This window comes from Choloepus didactylus, chromosome 1 (genome assembly GCF_015220235.1).
Source record: "Choloepus didactylus isolate mChoDid1 chromosome 1, mChoDid1.pri, whole genome shotgun sequence".
Classification (NCBI taxonomy): Eukaryota; Metazoa; Chordata; class Mammalia; order Pilosa; family Megalonychidae; genus Choloepus; species Choloepus didactylus.
In genome coordinates this window covers 243119008-243142118 of record NC_051307.1, presented here as the reverse complement: position 1 = coordinate 243142118, position 23111 = coordinate 243119008, and the positions used below count along the sequence as shown (strand labels likewise).

Here is a 23111-nt window from a genome sequence, read left to right as displayed (position 1 = left end):
TCTTAACTATATTTAATCTTCCAATCCATGAACACAGAATGTCCTTCCATTTATTTAGGTCTTCTTTGATTTCTTTTAGCAATGTTTTGTAGTTTTCTGAATACAGATCTTGCATCCTTGGTTAAATTTACTCCTAGATATGTGATTCTTTTAGTTGCCAGTGTAAATGGAACTTTTTTCTTGATTACCTCCTCAGATTGCTCATTACTAGTATATAGAAGCACTACTGGTTGTTGCATGTTGATCTTGTATCTTGCTACTTTGCTGTATGCATTTATTAGCTCTGGTAGCTTTGTTGTAGATTTTTCAGGACTTTCTAAATATAGGATCATGTCATCTGCAAACAGTGAAAGTTTTACTTCTTTCTTTCCAATTTGGGGTGCCTATTTCTTTTTTCTTGCCTAATTGCTCTAGCTAGCATGATGTTGAATAGGAGTGGTGACAGTGGACATCCCTGTTTTGTACCTGATCTTACAGGAAAAGTTTTCAGTCTTTCACTACTGAGTATGGTGTTAGCTGTGGGTTTTTCATATGCTCTTTATTATGTTGAATAAGTTTCCTTTTATTCTTACCTTTTGCACAGTTTTTATTGAGAAAGAATGCTAGATTTTGTCAGATGATTTTTCTGCATCAATTGATAAGATCTTATGGTTTCCTTCCTTTGATTTGTTAATGTGGTATATTACATTAATGATTTTCTTGTGTTGAACCACTGTGCATACCTTGAATAAAACCTTCTTGATTATGGTGTATAATTATTTTAATATGCTGTTGGATTTGATTTGCAAGTATTTTGTTGAAGATTTTTGCATTCATCGGAGAGATTGGTGTGTGATTTTCTTTCCCTGTAACGTCTTTATCTGGCTTTGGTATTAGGGTGATGTTAACTTCATAGAATGAGTTTGGCAGTGTTCCCTCCTCTTCAGTTTTTTGGGAGACTTTGAGCAGGATTGGTATTAATTCTTCTTGGAATGATTGGTAGAATTCACGTGCCAAGCCATTTGGCCCTGGGCTTTTCTTTTTTGAGAGGTTTTTGATGATTAATTCAGTCTCTTTATTTGTGATTGGTTTGTTGAGGTCTTCTATTTCTTCTAGTGACAGTGTACATGGTTCATGTGTTTCTAGAAAATTGTCTATTTCATCTAAATTGTCTAATTTTTTGGCATACAGTTGTTCATAGTATCCTCTTATTACCTTTTTTATTTGTGTGGGGTCAGTAGTAATGTCCTCCCTCTCATTTCTGATTTTATTTATTTGCATCTTTTCTCTTTTTTTTTTTTTCAGCTGGCTAAGGGTTTGTCAATTTTATTGATCTTCTCAAAGAACCAACTTTTGGTTTTGTTGGTTCTCTCTCTCTCTCTCTCTCTCTCTCGTTCTCAGTTTCATTTCTTTCTGCTCTAATCTTTATTATTTCTTTCCTTCTGCTTGCTTTGGTATAAATTTACTGTTCTTTTTCTAGTTCCTCTAGGTGTGCAGTTTGGTCTTTGCATTTAGCTCTTTCTTGCTTTTTAATGCAGGCATTTAGGGCTACAAATTTCTCTCTCAGCCCTCCTGCCTTCACTGCATCCCATAAGTTTTGATATGTTGTGTCCTCATTCTCATTAATTTCAGGATATTTATTATTTTTTCTTGTAGTTTTCTTGTTTGACCCACTGATTGTTTACAAGTGTGTTGTTTAACACACTCCGTATATTTGTGAGTTTTCCCGTTCTCTGCCTGCTGTTGATTTACAGCTTCATTCCATTATGATTAGAGAAAGTACTTTGTAAAATTTCAACCTTTTTAAATTTATTGAGACCTGTTTTTGTTATCCAACCTGTGGTCTTTCCTGGAGAATGATCCATGAGCACTTGAGAAGAATGCATATCTTGCTGTTTGGGGGTACGGTATTCTACATATGAATGTTAGGTCTAGTTCGTTTATTATTTTATTCAATTTCTCTGTTTCCTTATTGATTTTCTGTCTAGATGGTCTATCTATTGACAAGAGTGGTGTATTGAAGTCTCCAACTATTTCTCCCCTCAATTTTTTTAATTAAAAACATTTTTTATTAGAGAAGTTGTGGGTTTACAGAACAATCATGCATAGAATACAGGATTCCCGTACACCATCCCACCACCAACATTTGCATTGGTGTGCAACATTTGTTAAAATTAATGATTAACAGTTTTTTGTAATTCTATTTCATAACAGTAATTGCATTTGTTACAACTGACGAAAGATTATTAAAGTAGTACTATAATTATTATCCATAGTTTACATACAGGTATTTTCCCCCATACTCCCAACCTGTTTTTTTTTTTTTAATGCATGTCTTTATTTTATTACTCATCTCCCCATACATTGGATAAAGGGAGTGTCAGTCACAAGGTTTTTACAATCACATGGTCGCACAATAAAAGCTATACAGTTATACAATCAAGGCTACTGGATTACAGTTCAACAATTTCAGGTATTTCTTCTGGCTATTCTATATACACTAGAAACTAAGAAGAAATATCTGTATAATGAGTCAGTACTAATAATCATCTGTTAAATCCTGATTTCTCAGTTACGCATCCTCCCTCTCATTTCATCATTCTCTCAATCTTCAGGGATATCTGGACAATGACCTTTTTAATTTCTTCTTGCTGGAAAGGGGTGTCAGTCTTGCAGAGTAGAGGAATGAAACTGGTTGATATTCTTGGAGAGGCTGGTACCTCTGGGTTTTGTGGCTTACCTGGCATAAGAACAATCCAGAGGCCTTAAGTTTCTGAAAAAATAAACTTACTAAGTAAAATTTTTATAGAGTCCAGGGTATTCTTTAGGATTTCCAGAAATACTGTTGGTTGGGGCTGGGCATACGGTGGGGATTGGCAATATCTGGCTGAAGCTTGCATGAGAGTAACCTCTAGAATGACTTCTTGACTCTGTGAAATCTCTTAGCCACTGAAACTTTATTTTGTTTCATTTCTTTTTCCCCTTTTGGTTAAGGGGACATTTTCAATCCCACAGTGCCAGGGCCAGGCTCATCCTAGGAGTCATGACTACTAGGATGAGTCACATTGCCAGGGAGACTTACACCCCTGGGAGTCATGTCCCGCTAGGGGGGTGGGTAGTGAGTTTATTTGCAGAATTGGCTTAAAGAGAGAGACCACATCCGAGCAACAAAAGAGGTTCTCTGGGGGTGACTCTTAGGTATAATTATAAGTAGGCTTAACTTTGCCATTGCAGGAGTAACTTCCATAAGGGCAAGGCTTAGGATCGAGAGCTTGGCTTATTAAATTGGAAGTCCCTAATGCTTGAGAGAATATCAGGAATTCCCCACGTGGGGAAGTTTAATAGTTCCACTTTTTCCCCCCAGTCCCTCAAAGGGACTTTGCAGATACTTTTTTATTTTCTACCCAAAATTTTCTAGAATGTGTCAGGGTATTACATTAACTTGTACAGAATAACAAGATCTTATTCCCTCTCCTAGGTTCCACATAATTACATTAAATTAGATGGTGTGCTACAGAAAATTTAAATTTTGGACAAAATAAATATCTCTTCCTTTGGTCTCACACCAAAGTTGAAGTTTTAAAATACAGATGGTATCATCCTTTACCCTAAGTTCTGATTACCTTAGTCCTAACCAGATCATTTTCATTCATATCTCTAATTGAAGTCTGATCTCTTTTTTAGCTTCCTTAACAGTTGCTATGTCAAATAATGCTGACTTCCAGAGCTGCAGAACTTTAACTCTGAGTCTCAGATGTCACAGTTCCGTAAAATTCCAGGGAACTACCCTTTGGTAGTACTACTATTTGGTTTTGATGTATTATCCTTTTTATATAATGATGTTTTCTGTTTGTTAATATTTGTTAAGGGCTTTTGCGTGTACCTTCATTAGAGATATTGGTCTGTAGTTTTCATGCAATGTCTTTGTCTGGTTTTGGTATTAGAGTAATGCTGGCCCCATAAACTTAGTTGGGAAATGCTCTCTCTTCTGTAAGATAGATTGTGTAGAATTGTTATTTCTTCCTTAAATCGTTGGTAGACATAACCAGTAAAACCTTCTGTCACCAGAGTTTTCTAGTTTGAAGGCTTTATAACTACAAATCCACTTTCTTTACTCAGGTTATCTGTTTCTCCTGTGAGTTTTTGTAATTCATATCAACCTTCAAGAGATTGGTTAATTTCATCTAAGCTTGCAGATTCATGGGCACAGAGGTATCCGTACTATTCTTTTTATTATCCTTTTAATATCTGTTGCATTCATGGTGATGTCCCCTTTCATTCCTGATTTTGATCATTTATATCTTCTCTATTTCTTGGTTACCTTGGCTAGAAGTTTATCAATTTTGATCTTTTCAGAGTACCAGCTTTTGGATTCATTGATTTTTCTCCATTGTGTTTCTGTTATCAATTTCATTGATTTCTTCTCTAATTTTTATTATGTCCTCCCTTCTGTTTGCTTCAGGTTTAATTTGCTCTTCTTTTTCCAGTTTCCTAAGGTGCACCAGGATATTGATTTTAACCTTTCTTTTCTAATATGTGCATTTAAAATGATAACTTTTCCTCTAAGCACTGTTTTACAGCTTCCTGCAGACATTGATGTGTTGTATTTTCATTTACACTTACTTGAAAATATTTTAAAAATTTCCTTTAGGCATCCTCTTTTACCCATGGGTTATTTAGAAGTTTAATATCCAAATATTTGGGAGATTTTCCCAATATCTTTTGTTATTTGTTTTAGTTTAATTCCGTTGTGGTCTGCTATTGTATCATTTTTGTTTTTTTGTATACTTAAGTTTTATGTAATGGTCCAGAATATGGTCTGTTTTCATGAAAGTTCCATGTGAAAAGGGTACAACTGTCAGATTTAAAACACAAGCCTTACGGTATATTGAAGATGTAAAGACAATCATTTCCAAGGGCATAAGCATGAGAGATCAAATGCCAGTTCGTGTTAGTAATGGAAATTGATCCCATTAATGAAATAACTAAATACAGGACCACACACAGGACAAACCCTATTGCTTCTCCCTAAAGAATGGTTAACATTATCAGAACACACATGGGCCATGACTTACACATTTTCCAACTTTGTAGTCCCCAATGACTGTATAGTGTAAAATGCTATTTTTATCAAGTCTTCTAAAAATGTACAGTTGTATTTCATTTAGTTTTAATTTTTATACTTTGAAGGTCTGCTTTTCTTCCCATTAGATCCAACTTACTTTCTGTTCTTTCTAGAGTGTGTTGTAGTAGGGCTTTGCTGTAAAGTGTACTGGTAACTTGTCTGGAAATACTACCACCCATACTTCTGAGAACAGAGACATCTAATTAGAGGATTATATAATCAATCCATCTAATCTGCCTTTACGTAAAAACTCAGGGTAAGAGCATGACCCAGTTCAAATCTTGGCTCTGCCCTTTTCTAGCCATATGACCTTGAGAAGTTACTGTTATTTAACCTCACCAAGAGCTATTTAAAAAATAAGAGCTGGTGATAATGATTTAAAAAAATGATCAAATTTAACCTCATACCATTCTTATGAAGATTCAAAGAGAGAATGAGTAGAAATTACAACATACTCCCTGGCACATAATAAATGCTGTCTAATTTTGAGGTATTAATATAGGTTAGGGAACCAGTACTACCATTTACTCACAACCTTAAACCTTCTCATTTGTAAAATGGAAATAATAACACTAACCATGCAGTTTGTTGTAAAGATCAATTGAGACAATGCCAGTGAAAATACTGTTTAATTGTATAGCTATATGCGAAGTAAAATAATATTATTCTGTCCAGCTTAATAAATTGGGTGTTTTCGGAATTTCATAACCAAAAACAATATATAATATTTGACCTGACTTCGCACAAAATTAAAGAAATTGCTTGCAATGATTAAAAAAAAAAAAGGATTCAGCTGTTGTTGGGTGGAGTGTTCTACGAATGTCAGTGTAGGTAAAGTTGGGTGATAGTACTGTTTAGGTCATCTCTGTTGTTAAGTTTTCTGCCTAGCTGTTATGTGGATTTCTGAGAAATGTGTGTTGAACATCTCTAAGTATAATCGTGAATATATCTGTTTCTTTTTTTATATCTATCAGTTTTTGCCTCGTAGTTTGAAGCTCTGATTTCTGGTGCATACATATTTAGGTTTATGTCTTCTTGGATAATTGATCATTATGAAATTTATCTTTGATAATGTTTCTTGTTCTGAAGTATACTTTGTCTGAAATTAGTATAGCTATACTAGCTTTCTTTTGGTTAGTGTTTTTACGGTATGTCTTTCTCCATTGTTTTATTTTTTTCCCTATCTTAATCTTTGTATTTATTGGACCTCTCATAGACAGCATATAGTTTGGTCTTCTTTTTTTTATCCAATCTGACAAATCTCTGTCTTTCAGCTGATGTGTTTGGACCATTCACATTTAAAGTGATTATTAATATAGTTAGATTCAACCCTCCTTTGGTAGCTGTTTTCTATTTGTTCCATTTATTTACTTCATTTTTTCTTATCTGCCTTCTCTAGTGTTAGTTGAGCACTTTTTATTATTCTTTTTTATCTACTCTATTGACTATGAGTAAATTATGCTATTTTGTCTACTCATACATACCTCTCTCTTTTAATGTTTTGTCTTTGGGTTTATAAGATATACTTAAAAATAATCTGAGCCCACCTTCAAATAATGTTATACCACTTCACCTGCAGTGTTAAGTACCTTACTATAGTCTGTTCCCAATCCCTGTCTTCCTTCTCTTTTGTCATTGTTGTCATACATTTCACTTTTACATATACTATCAACTCACTGTATATTGTTACTGTTTCTACTTTAAATAGTTGTCTTTTTTTTTTAATCTTCATTTTATTGAGATATATTCATATACCACGCAGTCATACAAAACAAATCGTACTTTCGATTGTTCACAGTACCATTACATAGTTGTACATTCATCACCCAAATCAATCCCTGACACCTTCATTAGCACACACACAAGAATAACAAGAATAATAATTAGAGTGAAAAAGAGCAATTGAAGTAAAAAAGAACACTGGGTACCTTTGTCTGTTTGTTTCCTTCCCCTATTTTTCTACTCATCCATCCATAAACTAGATGAAGTGGAGTGTGGTCCTTATGGCTTTCCCAATCCCCTTGTCACCCCTCATAAGCTACATTTTTATACAACTGTCTTCGAGATTCGTGGGTTCTGGGTTGTAGTTTGATAGTTTCAGGTATCCACCACCAGCTACCCCAATTCTTTAGAACCTAAAAAGGGTTGTCTAAAGTGTGCATAAGAGTGCCCACCAGAGTGACCTCTCGGCTCCTTTTGGAATCTCTCTGCCACTGAAGCTTATTTCATTTCCTTTCACATCCCCCTTTTGGTCAAGAAGATGTTCTCCGTCCCACGATGCCAGGTCTACATTCCTCCCCGGGAGTCATATTCCACATTGCCAGGGAGATTCACTCCCCTGGGTGTCTGATCCCACGTAGGGGGGAGGGCAGTGATTTCGCCTTTCAAGTTGGCTTAGCTAGAGAGACAGGGCCACATCTGAGCAACAAAGAGGCATTCGGGAGGAGGCTCTTAGGCACAACCATAGGGAGGCCTAGCCTCTCCTTTGCAGCAACCGTCTTCCCAAGGGTAAAACCTGTGGTAGAGGGCCCAACCCATCAAACCACCAGTCCCCTATGTCTGTGGTCATGTTAGCAACCATGGAGGTGGGGTAGGCGAATACCCCTGCATTCTCCACAGGCTCCTCAAGGGGGCACTACATCTTTTTTTTTTTTCCTTGTTTTTTTTTTTTTTTTTTACCTTTCCCTTCTTTTTTAAATCAACTGTATGAAAAAAAAGTTAAAAAGAAAACAAACATACAATAAAAGAACATTTCAAAGAGACCATAGCAAGGGAGTAAGAAAAAGACAACTAACCTAAGATAACTGCTTAACTTCCAACATGTTCCTACTTTACCCCAAGAAAGTTACCTAATATAGCAACATTTCTGTGAACTTGCTCCTACTATATCCATCAGAAATTCACAGACCATAGTCATTCCTGGGCATCCCCAGAACGTTAAATAGCTTATCTGTTCTTCTTGGATTATTGTTCCCCCTTCCTTAATTGCTCTCTATTGCTAGTTCCCCTACATTCTACATTATAAGCCATTTGTTTTACATTTTTCAAAGTTCACATTAGTGGTAGCATATAATATTTCTCTTTTTGTGCCTGGCTTATTTCACCCAGCATTATGTCCTCAAGGTTCATCCATGTTGTCATATGTTTCACGAGATCGTTCCTTCTTACTGCTGCGTAGTATTCCATCGTGTGTATATACCACATTTTATTTATCCACTCATCTGTTGAAGGACATTTGGGTTGTTTCCATCTTTTGGCAATTGTGAATAATGCTGCTATGAACATTGGCGTGCAGATATCTGTTCGTGTCACTGCTTTCCGATCTTCCGGGTATATACCGAGAAGTGCAATCGCTGGATCGAATGGTAACTCTATATCTAGTTTTCTAAGGAACTGCCAGACTGACTTCCAGAGTGGCTGAACCATTATACAGTCCCACCAACAGTGAATAAGAGTCCCAATTTCTCCACATCCCCTCCAGCATTTGTAGTTTCCTGTTTGTTTAATGGCAGCCATTCTAACCGGTGTTAGATGGTATCTCATTGTGGTCTTAATTTGCATCTCTCTAATAGCTAGTGAAGCTGAACATTTTTTCATGTGTTTCTTGGCCATTTGTATTTCCTCTTCAGAGAACTGTCTTTTCATATCTTTTGCCCATTTTATAATTGGGCCGACTGTACTATTGTCATTGAGTTGTAGGATTTCTTTATATATGCAAGATATCAGTCTTTTGTCAGATACATGGTTTCCAAAAATTTTTTCCCATTGAGTTGGCTGCCTCTTTACCTTTTTGAGAAATTCCTTTGAGGTGCAGAAACTTCTAAGCTTGAGGAGTTCCCATTTATCTATTTTCTCTTTTGTTGCTTGTGCTTTGGGTGTAAAGTCTAGGAAGTGGCCGCCTAATACAAGGTCTTGAAGATGTTTTCCTACATTATCTTCTAGGAGTTTTATGGTACTTTCTTTTATATTGAGATCTTTGGTCCATTTTGAGTTAATTTTTGTGTAGGGGGTGAGGTGTAGGGGTCCTCTTTCATTCTTTTGGATATGGATATCCAACACTCCCAGCCCCATTTGTTGAAAAGACCATTATGGCTCAGTTCAGTGACTTTGGGGGCCTTATCAAAGATCAGTCGGCCATAGATCTGAGGGTCTATCTCTGAATTCTCAATTCGATTCCATTGATCTATATGTCTATCTTTGTGCCAGTACCATGCTGTTTTGGCAACTGTGGCTTTATAATAAGCTTCAAAGTCAGGGAGTGTAAGTCCTCCCACTTCGTTTTTCTTTTTTAAAGTGTCTTTAGCAATTCGAGGCATCTTCCCTTTCCAAATAAATTTGATAACTAGCTTTTCCAAGTCTGCAAAGTAGGTTGTTGGAATTTTGATTGGGATTGCATTGAATCTGTAGATGAGTTTGGGTAGAATTGACATCTTAATGACATTTAGTCTTCCTATCCATGAACATGGAATATTTTTCCATCTTTTAAGGTCCCCTTCTATTTCTTTTAGTAGAGTTATGTAGTTGTCTTTGTATAGGTCTTTTACATTTTTGGTTAAGTTTATTCCTAGGTACTTGATTTTTTTAGTTGCTATTGAAAATGGTATCTTTTTCTTGAGTGTCTCTTCAGTTTGTTCATTTCTAGCATATAGAAACATTACTGACTTATGTGCATTAACCTTGTATCCCGCTACTTTGCTAAATTTGTTTATTAGCTCTAGTAGCTGTATCATCGATTTCTCAGGGTTTTCTAGATATAAGATCATATCATCTGCAAACAATGACAGTTTTACTTCTTCTTTTCCAATTTGGATGCCTTTTATTTCTTTGTCTTGCTGGATTGCCCTGGCTAGCACTTCCAGCACAATGTTGAATAACAGTGGTGACAGCGGGCATCCTTGTCTTGTTCCTGATCTTAGAGGGAAGGCTTTCAGTCTCTCACCATTGAGTACTGTGCTGGCTGTGGATTTTTCATATATGCTCTTTATCATGTTGAGGAAGTTTCCTTCAATTCCTACCTTTTGAAGTGTTTTTATCAAAAAGGGATGTTGGATTTTGTCAAATGCTTTTTCAGCATCTATTGAGATGATCAATTGATTTTTCCCTTTTGACTTGTTAATGTGTTGTAATACATTGATTGATTTTCTTATGTTGAACCATCCTTGCATGCCTGGAATAAACCCCACTTGGTCATGGTCTATGATTTTTTTAATGTGTCTTTGGATTCGATTTGCAAGTATTTTGTTGAGGATTTTTGCATCTATATTCATTAGGGAGATTGGCCGGTAGTTTTCCTTTTTTGTAACATCTTTGCCTGGTTTTGGTATTAGATTGATGTTAGCTTCATCAAATGAGTTAGGTAGTGTTCCATTTTCTTCAATGTTTTGAAAGAGTTTGAGTAAGATTGGTGTCAGTTCTTTCTGGAAAGTTTGGTAGAATTCCCCTGTGAAGCCATCTGGCCCTGGGCATTTATTTGTGGGAAGATTTTTGATGACTGATTGGATCTCTTTGCTTGTGATGGCTTGGTTGAGGTCTTCTATTTCTTCTCTGGTCAGTCTAGGTTGTTGATATGTTTCCAGGAAATTGTCCATTTCCTCTACATTATCCAGTTTGTTGCCATACAATTGTTCATAGTATCCTCTTATAATTTTTTTAATTTCTTCAGGATCTGCAGTTATGTCACCTTTTTCATTCATTATTTTGTTTATATGGGTCTTCTCTCTTTTTGATTTTGTCAGTCTAGCTAGGGGCTTGTCAATCTTGTTGATCTTCTCAAAGAACCAACTTTTGGTGATATTTATCCTCTCTATTGTTTTTTTGTTCTCTATGTCATTTATTTCTGCTTTAATCCTTGTTATTTCTTTTCTTGTACTTGGTTTAGGATTGGTTTGCTGTTCATTTTCTAGCTTCTTCAGTTGATCCATTATTTCTTTGATTTTGGCTCTTTCTTCCTTTTTAATATATGCGTTTAGTGCTATAAATTTCCCCCTTAGCACTGCTTTTGCTGCATCCCATAGGTTTTGGTATGTTGTGTTCTCATTTTCATTCGTCTCTATATATTTAGCAATTTCTCTTGCTATTTCTTCTTTAACCCACTGATTGTTTAGGAGTGTGTTGTTTAACCTCCAGGTATTTGTGAATTTTCTAAGTCTCTGATGGTTATTGACTTCTAATTGTATTCCATTGTGGTCAGAGAATGTGCTTTGAATAATTTCAATCTTTTTAAATTTATTGAGGCTTGTTTTATGTCCCAGCATATGATCTATTCTGGAGAAAGTTCCGTGAGCACTAGAAAAGTATGTGTATCCTGGTGATTTGGGATGTAATGTCCTGTATATGTCTGTTAAATCTAATTCATTTATCAGATTGTTTAGGTTTTCAATTTCCTTATTGGTCTTCTGTCTGGTTGATCTATCTATAGGAGAGAGTGATGTGTTGAAGTCTCCCACAATTATTGTGGAAACATCAATTGCTTCCTTTAGTTTTGCCAGTGTTTCTCATGTATTTTGTGGCACCTTGGTTGGGTGCATAGACATTTACGATTGTTATTTCTTCTTGCTGAATTGCCCCTTTTATTAGTATGTAGTGGCCTTCTTTGTCTCTCAAAACATCCCTGCATTTGAAGTGTATTTTATCTGAGATTAATATTGCTACACCTGCTTTCTTTTGGCTGTAGCTTGCATGAAATATTTTTTTCCATCCTTTCACTTTCAGTTTCTTTGTGTCCCTGTGTCTAAGATGAGTCTCTTGTATGCAACATATTGATGGTTCATTTTTTTTGATCCATTGTGCGAATCTGTATCTTTTAATTGGGGAGTTTAATCCATTTACATTCAACGTTATAACCGTGAAGGCATTTCTTGAATCAGCCATCTTATCCTTTGGTTTATGTTTGTCATATTTTTCCCCTCTGTCTATTAATATCCTTTATTGTACCCATACCGAATCTCTTTAGTACTGAACCTTTCTCCAAGTCTCTCTGTCCTTTCTTTCTTTCTCTGTCTGTAGGGCTCCCTTGAGTATCTCCAGTAGGGCAGGTCTCTTGTTAGCAAATTCTCTCAGCATTTGTTTGTCTGTGAAAAATTTAAGCTCTCCCTCAAATTTGAAGGAGAGCTTTGCTAGATAAAGTATTCTTGGCTGGAAATTTTTCTCACTCAGAATTTTAAATATATCGTGCCACTGCCTTCTCGCCTCCATGGTGGCTGCTGAGTAGTCACTACTTAGTCTTATGCTGTTTCCTTTGTATGTGGTGAATTGCTTTTCTCTTGCTGCTTTCAGAACTTGCTCCTTCTCTTCTGTGTTTGATAGTGTGATCAGTATATGTCTCGGAGTGGGTTTATTTGGATTTATTCTATTTGGAGTTCGCTGAGCATTTATGATTTGTGTATTTATGTTGTTTAGAAGATTTGGGAAGTTTTCCCCAACAATTTCTTTGAATACTCTTCCTAGACCTTTACCCTTTTCTTCCCCTTCTGGGACACCAATGAGTCTTATATTCGGACGTTTCATATTATCTATCATATCCCTGAGGTCCATTTCGATTTTTTCAATTTTTTTCCCCATTGTTTCTTTTATGCTTTCATTTTCCCTTCTGTCATCTTCAAGGTCACTGATTCGTTGTTCAACTTCCTCTAGTCTTGTACTATGAGTGTCCAGAATCTTTTTAATTTGGTCAACAGTTTCTTTAATTTCCATAAGATCATCCATTTTTTTATTTAGTCTTGCAATGTCTTCTTTATGCTCTCCTAGGGTCTTCTTGATTTCCTTTATCTCCCGTACTATGGTCTCATTGTTCATCTTTAGTTCTTTGAGTAGCTGCTCTAGGTGCTGTGTCTCTTCTGGTCTTTTGATTTGGGTGCTTGGGCTTGGGTTATCCATATCATCTGGTTTTTTCATATGCTTTATAATTTTCTGTTGTTTTTGGCCTCGTGGCATTTGCTGAACTTGATAGGGTTCTTTTAGGATTTGTAGACCAATTGAAGTCCTTATCTCTAATTTATCAGATCTACAGCTTCGTGGAGTACACTTTCTCTAACTAACCAGCAGGTGGCGTCCACGAGCCACCTGTTCTCCACAAGCCAGTTCTCCCCTGCTTAGCCTTTTTGGTGAGTGGGGGAGTGAGTCTTGTGGGGTCCAATTGGTGTACCAAGCTTGCGTGTGTAGTTGGTGTTGCCTGCCCTGTATGTGGGGCGTGTTTCTGGGCAGTCAGGTGGGGGGGGGTGGCTCTAACAATCAAATCTCCCTGGTGATCCTAGAGTTTTAAAGCTGCTTCAATAGTCTAATCCTTCAGTTCAGTCCTGCCACAGTTTGTCTCTGCCACTGACCCACAAGTCCTTGGTATTGGCATATGGCTCCTGAGACTTGCAAGTGGTCCCCTCTTCCAGGCCGTGCACCCCGGGTCCTCTGTTGAGGGATGACTGTTCTATGTCACAGGTGAGTGCCGTCCCCCCAGGGCAGTTCTGGGCTGCTGGGCTGTGTAGGGAGGCTCCCAGTCTGCTGAAATGATGGCTGAATGGGGCTTTGTTAATTCACACTGCTCTACCTTCCCAACTCTGGGACAATCAGCTGAGGTTGCAGGGAAGGCTAATGTCCACGCCCAGTTTTGTGGTGTGTGCCTGTTATTTGAAGCACTTCCGTCACACTGGGTTGTCTGGGGCAGTTCTGGGCTATGGGGCTGGCGATGGGCAGGAGTGTTTCCTGTCCACCAGGATGATGGCTGTGAGCGGACACCCCCCTTTTCTTGGGAAGTTGTGTTGTTTAGTGAATTTTCTCAGCCACTGGATTATTGCGTTTTGTCTCAGAGCTCTCCTAGTTCTGCTCTTGACTTGACCTGCCCAAATAGCAAGTCTTTGAAGCTTTCTGTATTGGGCTTCTTAGAGTAATTGTTTTAGAAAAAGAAAAAAGGATTAAAAAAAAAAAAACAACAACAACAACAAAAAAAAACGGGCCCTCCTCAGAGATCTAATGGGTTATTGAAATGCTAAGAGACAAAGCAATTAGGGCCATTAAGGAAAGGTCCACAGGGCAGAGAGATCAGCTTTTCTTCAGGATTTGCATATGCACCTCAGGGCCCTTCCCCTTTCTATGTTCACCAGAACTCCAAAAATCCTCCACTTTTATTTTGGAGTTTTTCGTGTTGTTTTTTTTCTATGCCTGTCTCCTCTCTGCTGGGCTGGCTGCTCTCAGATTCTCTGGTGTCTGGTCTCAGTCTTTCTGTGGTTGGAGTTTGAATCAGTAGAATGAGTTTCCGATAAGGGCTGCCACTGCAGTTCTCCCTTCTCCTTCCCGGAGCTGACAGCCCCTCCTCCCCCGGGACTGAGCCTGGCAGGGAGGGGCGCGGGTCCCCTGGCCGCAAAAACTTACAGATTTCGCTGATCTCAGCAGTTCCACGTTTTCATGAGTGTTGTATGAAGTATGCCCAAAGTCAGATTGCTCTGTGGTGTCCAGTCCACGCAGTTCTTGGCTTTCTACCTACTTTCCTGGAGGAGTAACTAAAACATACAGCTCATCAGTCTGCCATCTTGCCCCGCCTCTCCTAAATAGTTGTCTTTTAAAGCAATTAGAAATATGAAAATAAAAAATTATATTTTACTTTCATTTATTCCATTTCATTGTGTAAGTCCAAGAATTTTCTGCATGAATAACTGCCTTTAATATTTCATATAGGGTTGGTTTGTTGGCAGTGGATTCTCTGTTTTTGTTTGTGAAAGTATTTTTTTTTTTTTTTTCACTTTTGGAGGATATTTTCACTGGATATAGAATACTGATTGGGCAGTTTTTTTCTTTCAACACTTAATATTAAGTTGTGACTCCACTGTGTTTTTGTTTGAAAAGTTTCTAATGGGAAGTTATCCGTAGGTCTTACCTTTGTTCTCTGTGGCTAATATGTACCCCACCCTCAACCCCCAGCTGCTATCAAGATTTTCTCTTTGTTTTCAGCAGTTTGAGTATGATATGCCTAGGTGTTTTGGGGGCTGGGGTGGGGTGGGGGGATTTATACTGTTTGGTGTTCTCTGAGCTTCTTAGATCTGTAATTTGGTGTCTTGTCTCTAATTTTGGAAAGTTCTTAGCCATTATTTCTTCAAATATTTCTTCTGCCCCATTCTTTCTTCTCCAAGTTTGTGTTTGTTACACTGTTTAATAGTGTCCCACAGCTCTTGAATTCTCTGTTCTGGTTTTATTATTCCTACTCTTTTTTCTTCTTTATGTTTCAGTTTGGGTAATTTCTGTTGACCTATCTTCAAGTTTATTGATTCTTTCCTCAGCTGTTCTAAGTCTCTTGAAAAGCCCATCAAAGGCATTCATTCTTTTTTTATTTCTAGTATTTCCGTTTGATTCTTTCTTATGATTTCTATTGCTCTGTGAAACTACCTGTCTGATCTTGTATGTTGTCTACCTTTTCCATTAGAGCCTTTAATGTATTAATCATGTTTTACATTTCCTGTCTGATAGTTCTAAAACCTGTGTCTTATATGAATTTGACTCTGATGGCTGCTTTGTTTCTTCAGGGTGTTTTTTTGTTTGTTTGTTTTGTTTTTTGCCTTTGTTATTTATCATTGACTCTTTTTTTGGAAGTTGAATATCTTGCATAGAACAGGAGATACTCTGGTAAATATTTGATATGCTTGGAAAAAAACACAAGTTCCCATCTGGTAGTCCTTGGGCTATGATTGAAGTTTTTTGTGGCTGTGGTTACCAGAGTTGACATTTGTTGCTTTGGGGACCAGAGACATCCAATTCCCCTAATGATACCTTGTTCTTATCTCCTGCTTGGCTTTGGGTTTTCCCTTTGTGTTGTTTTCTGGAGAGAGTCTGTTTCTGGCACCTCTTCTAGCCAGATTTCACTGTCATTTTTACTTGAAGCTTGTTATTGTGGTGGAGGAAGGTGATGTTCTGACTCAGACTTAGGCAGGTACTAGATCCTGGATCTTGGGGGTGTGGCCTTTATAAGGCTTTTTCCCCATCTTCAGGAGTGGAACTAAGGTTTTTAAGCCCTTTACCTCTAAAAATTAAGGTTCTTGTTATTTTGGGGAAGTAGTAAAATGGATATGGGTGGAAATTGGCGACGGCCTCCTTACCCTTTCTCCAAATGTACTTCTGCCAGTGTTGTCAGCTTATAGGCGTTGATGAGTTTCTCCCTGTAGATTAAGCTTTTTGTTCCACAGAGGAGATAGGGGAAATGGCCTAGGCTGATTTGTCATTGGGTACTTTTTCCCCTCCCCAAGCCAACACCACAGGGTAGGGAGGCGGGGATGAGGCACTGTCTCCAGATTCTCTCTGATGCCTCGTAGTAGGGTTCCTGGGGGAAAAGTCTGCAAGAAGATGGGAAATCTCCTATGACTGCAACCCCCAGGGACTTCACACTCATACTGGCCCACATTCAGACTCTCACAGTTCCTTAACATTTCTGGTTTAATCTTCCTACCTGCCATGGGATCTTTCATATTTCAGAGAGAGGTGCCTGCCTAGCCTCAGCTATTGCTGTACCCAGGCTGGATTACCTAGAGACTGGGGCAGGAGGGAAAATAAAAGGGATTTCTCCCACTCTTGCTGAATCTTAGAAATCCATATTGTGGTCAGAGAATATACTCTATTCATTTCAGTCCTTTTAGAGTTATTGATGCTTGCGTTAGGGCTCAGCATATGGTCAGTGATCTCTTTGTGCTTGAAAGAGTATTTATTCTGCAGTTAGAGATAATTGTTTTATAAACGTCTGTTAGGTCCAGTATGTTAATCATGCTATTAAATCTACATTATTGCCTTTTCCCCCCTTTGTCATTTGTTCTATCAACAATGGAGAGAGATGTTAAAAAACTCCCTATTATTATTATGGATTTTTGCATTTCTTCTTGTTATTCTGCTAAGTTTTGCTTTATATATTTGGAGACCATGTTATTTCATGCATACATATTTAAAATTGTTACATCATGCATACATATTTAAAATTGTTATATTTTCCTGATGAATTAGGCCTTTTATGATATCAGGTATACTTCTATTAATGCTTTCTTCCTTGAGTGCTATTAATAGAGCAGCTTTCTTTTCATTTGTTTGTATGACCTTTTCTCTACTTTTTACTTTTAACTATTCTCTGCCTTTAATTTTTTGGTATTATTCTTGTAAGCTCCATATTAATGTAATTATCCATATATTTGGGTTTAGATTCGACATCTTACGTTTTGTTTTGTGTGTGTGTGTGTATTCTGCTCATTCTGTGATCTTGCTTTCTCTCCCTTTTTTTTTTTTTTGGATTTATTTGGGCATTTTAATTTGTTTTTATTCCCTTCTATTAGCATAGTAATATTATTAATATTTAATGTTTACTCTAGAGATTATAACATATATCTTATTTCTTTTTTAATGTGCAAGTTTAATTTGTCAATAGGTAATATAATCATAAGGTTCAAAAGGGTATGTAATGGAAACTGAATCCTCCCTCATATCTGCCCGCCAGTTACCCACTTCTTCCAGTCATTCATTTCCAGATGAAATAGTTTTTGCATATACAATATATATTCACTCTTCTAAAAATAGTACCATACTATACACATGGTTCTACACTTTACATTTTTATATAAATCAGTACAAAATATGTTTTTACTTACCACTCTGTAGGTTACGTGGTACTTTTACCCTCTTTTTGGACAATGCAAAAAACTTGGAACCCTGTGAGTATATGCTCTTACTGTGCATTTTCATTTTCTATACGTTTAAAACCTCACAACGCATTATTATTGCTTTAATACAGTCAGTATTCTTTTGTATATCTCTTTTTCTTTACTGTTCATTTTTTGCTATTTTATGGAAAAAGAAACAGTGTCTCCCTGGTGTTGGGGTATGGAATAGGGCTGTTTCAGCTAGATAATTATTTAGGAAAAACTAAGCATTTGTTAGCAGATTGAAAAGCCTCTGCTATCAAAAAAAAAAAGACAAGATGCAGTGAGAGAAATGTTGAATGTGATTTTTATTATGACTGTAAAGGAAGAACTTGTTGCTAGCATGAAAATATGGCCGTGAATTGGGAACTCTGGTCATAAGATATGTACCAGCGACTTTAGGAAAAGGGATTTCAAAGCAATTAAAAGAAAAATACATAAACTTTCTTGGGCAGTTAGACCAAATTTTTCCATTTTACAATAGTTTAAATGAGGTTTAAAAGAAAGGGAAGATGAAATTATCTTAGCCCAGAGCATAGCTAGAAAGGCAGAGAAATATCCAAGAAAACAAACAAACAAAAATAACAGTGTTATCTACTGGATTATTTTAGGTTCAAAGGAAAAAGGGACATCTTACCAAGACTGTATATAAGGAAGTTGCTTTCACGAAGAGTCTAGAGGGAGGAGAGGCACAAGAAATTTGCTAAAAGCAACAAATGTCTTTTAAACTAAATTAAGCATGTATGACATTTTATTGCTGTTGAAATAAAACAGGATGAACTGGATGGTTATACTCTTAAGTAAATATCCAGCTGATAGCCCTGAAGTATCAATGCCTGTACCAAGATGCTTTTTTAGCATCTCTCAAGGTGATTTGAGGAATTCCTATTGACTCTTCAGTACTTTTTTGTGTTTTCATTCTTTGCCAGTTACCTTGTTATGACTTATTCCCAGGCACACCTCTAGTTTCATTTCTTACTTATCACCTTTTTCTAGAGTATTCCAAGTCCCTTAAACTAATTTCTTTGTTTCCAGTCCTTCCTTCTTCCAATGCATTTTACATACCACTGGATTAGTAGTCCTAAAACCCCCTTTCGTCCTCAAAATCCTATAATGGCGCTTTGTTGTCTATTATGTCAAGGCAAAATTATAGTCCCTAAGCCTCTTTTGGCCTTAATTTCCTCAACTGTAAATTGGGAGTAATAATCCTCACTTTGCTTACAGGGTTGTTGTAAGGAGTAGTTACAATATACCTAAGTCACCTCAATGATGTTTAGTGTCCCACATGTATAAGTGTCCATTAAGAATTATCCCAATGTTTGAAGCCCTCCTTTATCTACTAAGCCCTATCTAATCTTATTTCCCCTACTCAGAAATGTATTTCTGTCAGTATGACTACAGTATGACTGTAGAGTACAGTTATTCTCCTGTGTACCGGTCCCCAAACATGCTATGTTTACTCTTCTTTCTGACTGGAAATCTTGGCCCATATCTTTCTTCTTATTCATCCATCTTCTCATCCTTTAAGGCTCAGTTAAAGCCTCATCATCATCTTTCCCAAACAAATCCAATCTGAATTGATCTTTCAGACTTCTGATGGTAATTGTAGATTTCCTCACTCATTTTAGTATTATGTTCTGTTTTGTGCTGTTTTCCCCATCCTAGATTGTGAGTTGCTCAAGGGCTTTATTTGGTGTATGTAATGTAGGGCACATAGCAGATACTCAAAAAATACATTGCCTGATTAAAATGTTTCTCTGGTAATGGCCATCAGAAGCTAATTTTCCAGGAAAATCTGAATTTCATTGCATCTTGATTCTCAGTTGTACCTGATACATATGGATTTGGGAGTTGCCTCTGAATATGAAATTGCAGATACAGAATTGGAAGCTGCTTCAAAATTATTTGCTTATAAAATTGTGTTGTTTACATGTATTTGTATTTCATGCTACTTTAAGATTGGAAATAATGGAAAATAGCCATTCCTAACTCTGTATCATAGCATTAAACTATCATTGCTACTTAGGACATGTGCAGCTTAGCTTTTCTAAAGTGCTGACAGGTTAATATTCTTTCCAAAGTATCTTTTTCTTGATTACAATTTTTCTTGAGAATTTTCATATTTGTGAAAAATTAGAAAGTACTGGGAAGTACTAGGAAAAAATTATCCTAACCCTACCAAACATTTGTTGTATATTCTCTCAATGTTTTTCTAGGTATCTGTAATGGATAAGTTTCCCCTCTCTAAGATTCTCACATTTAATTCTTAATATTTCCTTTTCAGTTTCTCCAACAAGGATTCCTATACACCTTAGAAGTACTCGTGGAAGAGTGATGAAGGCAAGTACCCAGTTCTTTATAGTCAGTGAAATTAACTTGATTCATGACCAAACCCAAAACTTTGTTCACCACATCTATCAAAAAAAAATTTTTTTTTAGAAGAAAAACTTAAAAAAATAAAATCTTATATGGTTAGGGATGGTTTTGTAGAGCCCCTTCCTAAAGATTTGACAGAATTTTAAAAGCATATTTTTTCTACTTACTTATGATATGAATACAGAACAGCTTTTTTCCTGAATGTTAACTAATGGTGTATTATGTGTTTGGCTAACCAGTAAAGGAAAATTAATTGTTGAAAATGCTGGGAATTTAACAAAACTGGCTGAAATGCCTGGTCTGTAGGTGGCTCTCTTTCCCTCTTCTTTTCCCCTCCTCCCTTTCATTCCTTCTCCCCCTTTCCCCTTTCTCTTATGTGCAATTTCTTTCTTCCCCTTTTCTCCAATTCTTCTGGTTTACTTGTAAGAACTTTACTTTTCAGAGAAGGTGAATGTGAATAAAAGAGAAGCCAACATTTTCTTTTTACCAAAACCAACTTTTGGCTTGCAGTTGAACTTGTTTTTGTTAATAATTATATATTATTATATAATAATAATATAGTTATTTGGGGATTTTTAAAAAATGGAGCAGCTGTTAGTATTTATTTGAGTTTTATTGTCTGAAGAAGAAAATAGGGGAGTCTTAAAAAAAAATGGCATTATTGAATTATTTTAGAGTGCATTCTTACTGTCAGCAGTTTTATAGAGTTGTTAATTATTACAGCATTCCTGTCTTTGGTATTTTGGGCATGGCATTTGACCTCCATAATATTTGACGTATATTGAAAAACAGCGTTAAAGATTTTCTGTTAATATGTAGAAACTTTTAGTAAACTTCAAAATGTTGACTGTTTTTCTTGTTGGTGCTATCACAGCAGTAATGCAGATGATACTACAGGTCTAAGCACCAGGTTACATTTTATAAGCAATGCAGTCGGCTTTGTTAATTCTTATCTTACAGTCTTATGTTTAAAGCTCAATGTAGTTTTTTTGTTTGTTTTGTTTTTTTTTCTAAGAACTCCATGCTTAGTGAGCATGTGGTAGTTAGTATGAAGAATGCCTTTTGGAAATTCCAGAATTCATTATTATTCTATTACTTAATCTTTGCAGCTGTGAAGACAGCCTGTGCAAACCTAGACCTGGAAATTGATACCCTATTTCTAGTTTTTTTCTAGGATATGTTGGCATTTCCTTGTAATCAGTCATCATTTAGGATTCTTTGAAAATAAGTGATATAGAAATGCTAGAGAAATCTCAAAATGAAGTTAACTACTGATATTTTAAATGTACCATATTCTCCATTTTAAAAATAAGAAGCAAACATACGGCTTACTTGATTTTCTTTTTCACTGAGTAATAAATTCCTAATATCTTTGTAGTAATAGATCAAGTAGATCATTTGCTTTCTCAGCTAACCTTGATGACATTCCTTTATTTATGTTATCTTTTAATCTCATGGGATAAACTTATTTTATAAATTTTCTTTCCAACAGCAACAACAAAGATCAATTATATTATTTAGTATGCAATACAAATAAGGAAAAAACTGAACAACTTCCTCACTAACAGCCTGATGTTTTCACATCCTCTCACCTTCTCAGAGTATAAATAGCCCAGTGCAAGAAGAGATTTGTTGATGTATACTATTACTAGATTATCTTGATTACATAGCCCTTTTTCTCTGAGGAGCGCAAAGCTTTGCAGAGTGGAAATAATTCAGTAACTGTTAGTATGCCAGATAGGGAAGGTAAAGAGAATGAAATAGATGTGCTCTTGGCAAAATTTTTACCCTCATGGAGCCCCAAAAAACTCCAGTAGAGCCCAAGACATTCATTAATAAACGTTAAGGGTTTCTTTCTTGGCTCTCCCAAAGGGAAAGAGAGAAACAAAACAAAAGCAATGCACAATCAGTAAAAGGGAAAGAAACCACAGTGGATGGCAAGATTTCATTGGGCCCACAAAAAGTTTGGGAGAAAGACAGTGAAGTTTTCCATTCTCATGGCTGTTCCTCATTTGTCTAGTTTAGGAACAAATAATTTGGGAGTATTCAGAAGGTAGGAAGGTACTATTGAGAGCATATGTCTTTAACCCTGTTTCCCTGTTTATGTTCCTGGGTCATGAAGAGGCCAGGAGATAGGGAAATAGGCATGAGAGAATATGGGCAGTGGTGCCACGATGCCAAGAACTGTGTGTCCATATAATACGGTAAGAAGGACTTCTGAGAGTAGTCAGCAGGCAGCAAACTCTAGTTGGTTTGCATTCCTGTTGCTTTGAACTCTAGTAGCCTTGAATTCACAGCGAATTCATATGCAGCAAATGTATGGCTTCTAGGTTGTTGCTTGGTGGCAAGGCGTCCCATACCCCTTGAATATGAGTGTCATAATGTTTTATTGGTAGGGACTTAGGTTGCTTAAGGTATTTGGCAGTACACAGATTTTTAAAGCCCACTAAACAGAAAGTTGAGGAAGAATATGAAAGTAAGGAACCTCCTACACAATATTTTGTCCCTTCTAGCAACTTCTGTACATTAGTACAATTTGATTTGATATGTTTGTAGGAACACAATTAAAAAATAAACACTTTCCTTTATGAAAAATCTCACACCATACCATCCCTTCCCTCTTTACTTTGCATGTGATCTCAGTAATCAAGGCAATTGTGCTGACCTTATATCTGTTAGTTTCAGCTTCCTTTTCATTTTCTGCATTTATTACTGGTGTGTGGTTGTTATTTGGCCCTTCTATTTCTATACTCTTCGAACATGCCCAGTTACTTTTTGGCTTTTGAGTTTGTGTGGATATATGGGAATCTTCTGTTAGAGAAGACACTATTGAGATAAAGGGATTTCTGTGAATCCCCTTTCTTGATAGCTGGTACTGAAAAAAGTGCTAGTTTCTCTGAAAGTTGATTTGTCTGGACCATTCATTCATGGTACCAGAAAGGTCATGTGTGCTTCAGCAGAGAATTCAATTTTTATTT

General features: G+C 36.6%; 1 protein-coding gene across 1 annotated transcript in view; it reads left to right on the top strand.

Annotated features, from left to right (window-relative positions):
- Positions 1 to 23111, top strand: part of LOC119508756 (transmembrane and coiled-coil domains protein 1) — a 330776-nt gene that overhangs the window by 121906 nt on the left and 185759 nt on the right. The window contains exon 2 of the mRNA XM_037802556.1: positions 20042 to 20097. The gene's annotated coding sequence lies outside the window, so the exon portion shown is untranslated. The remainder of the gene's footprint in view (positions 1 to 20041; positions 20098 to 23111) is intronic.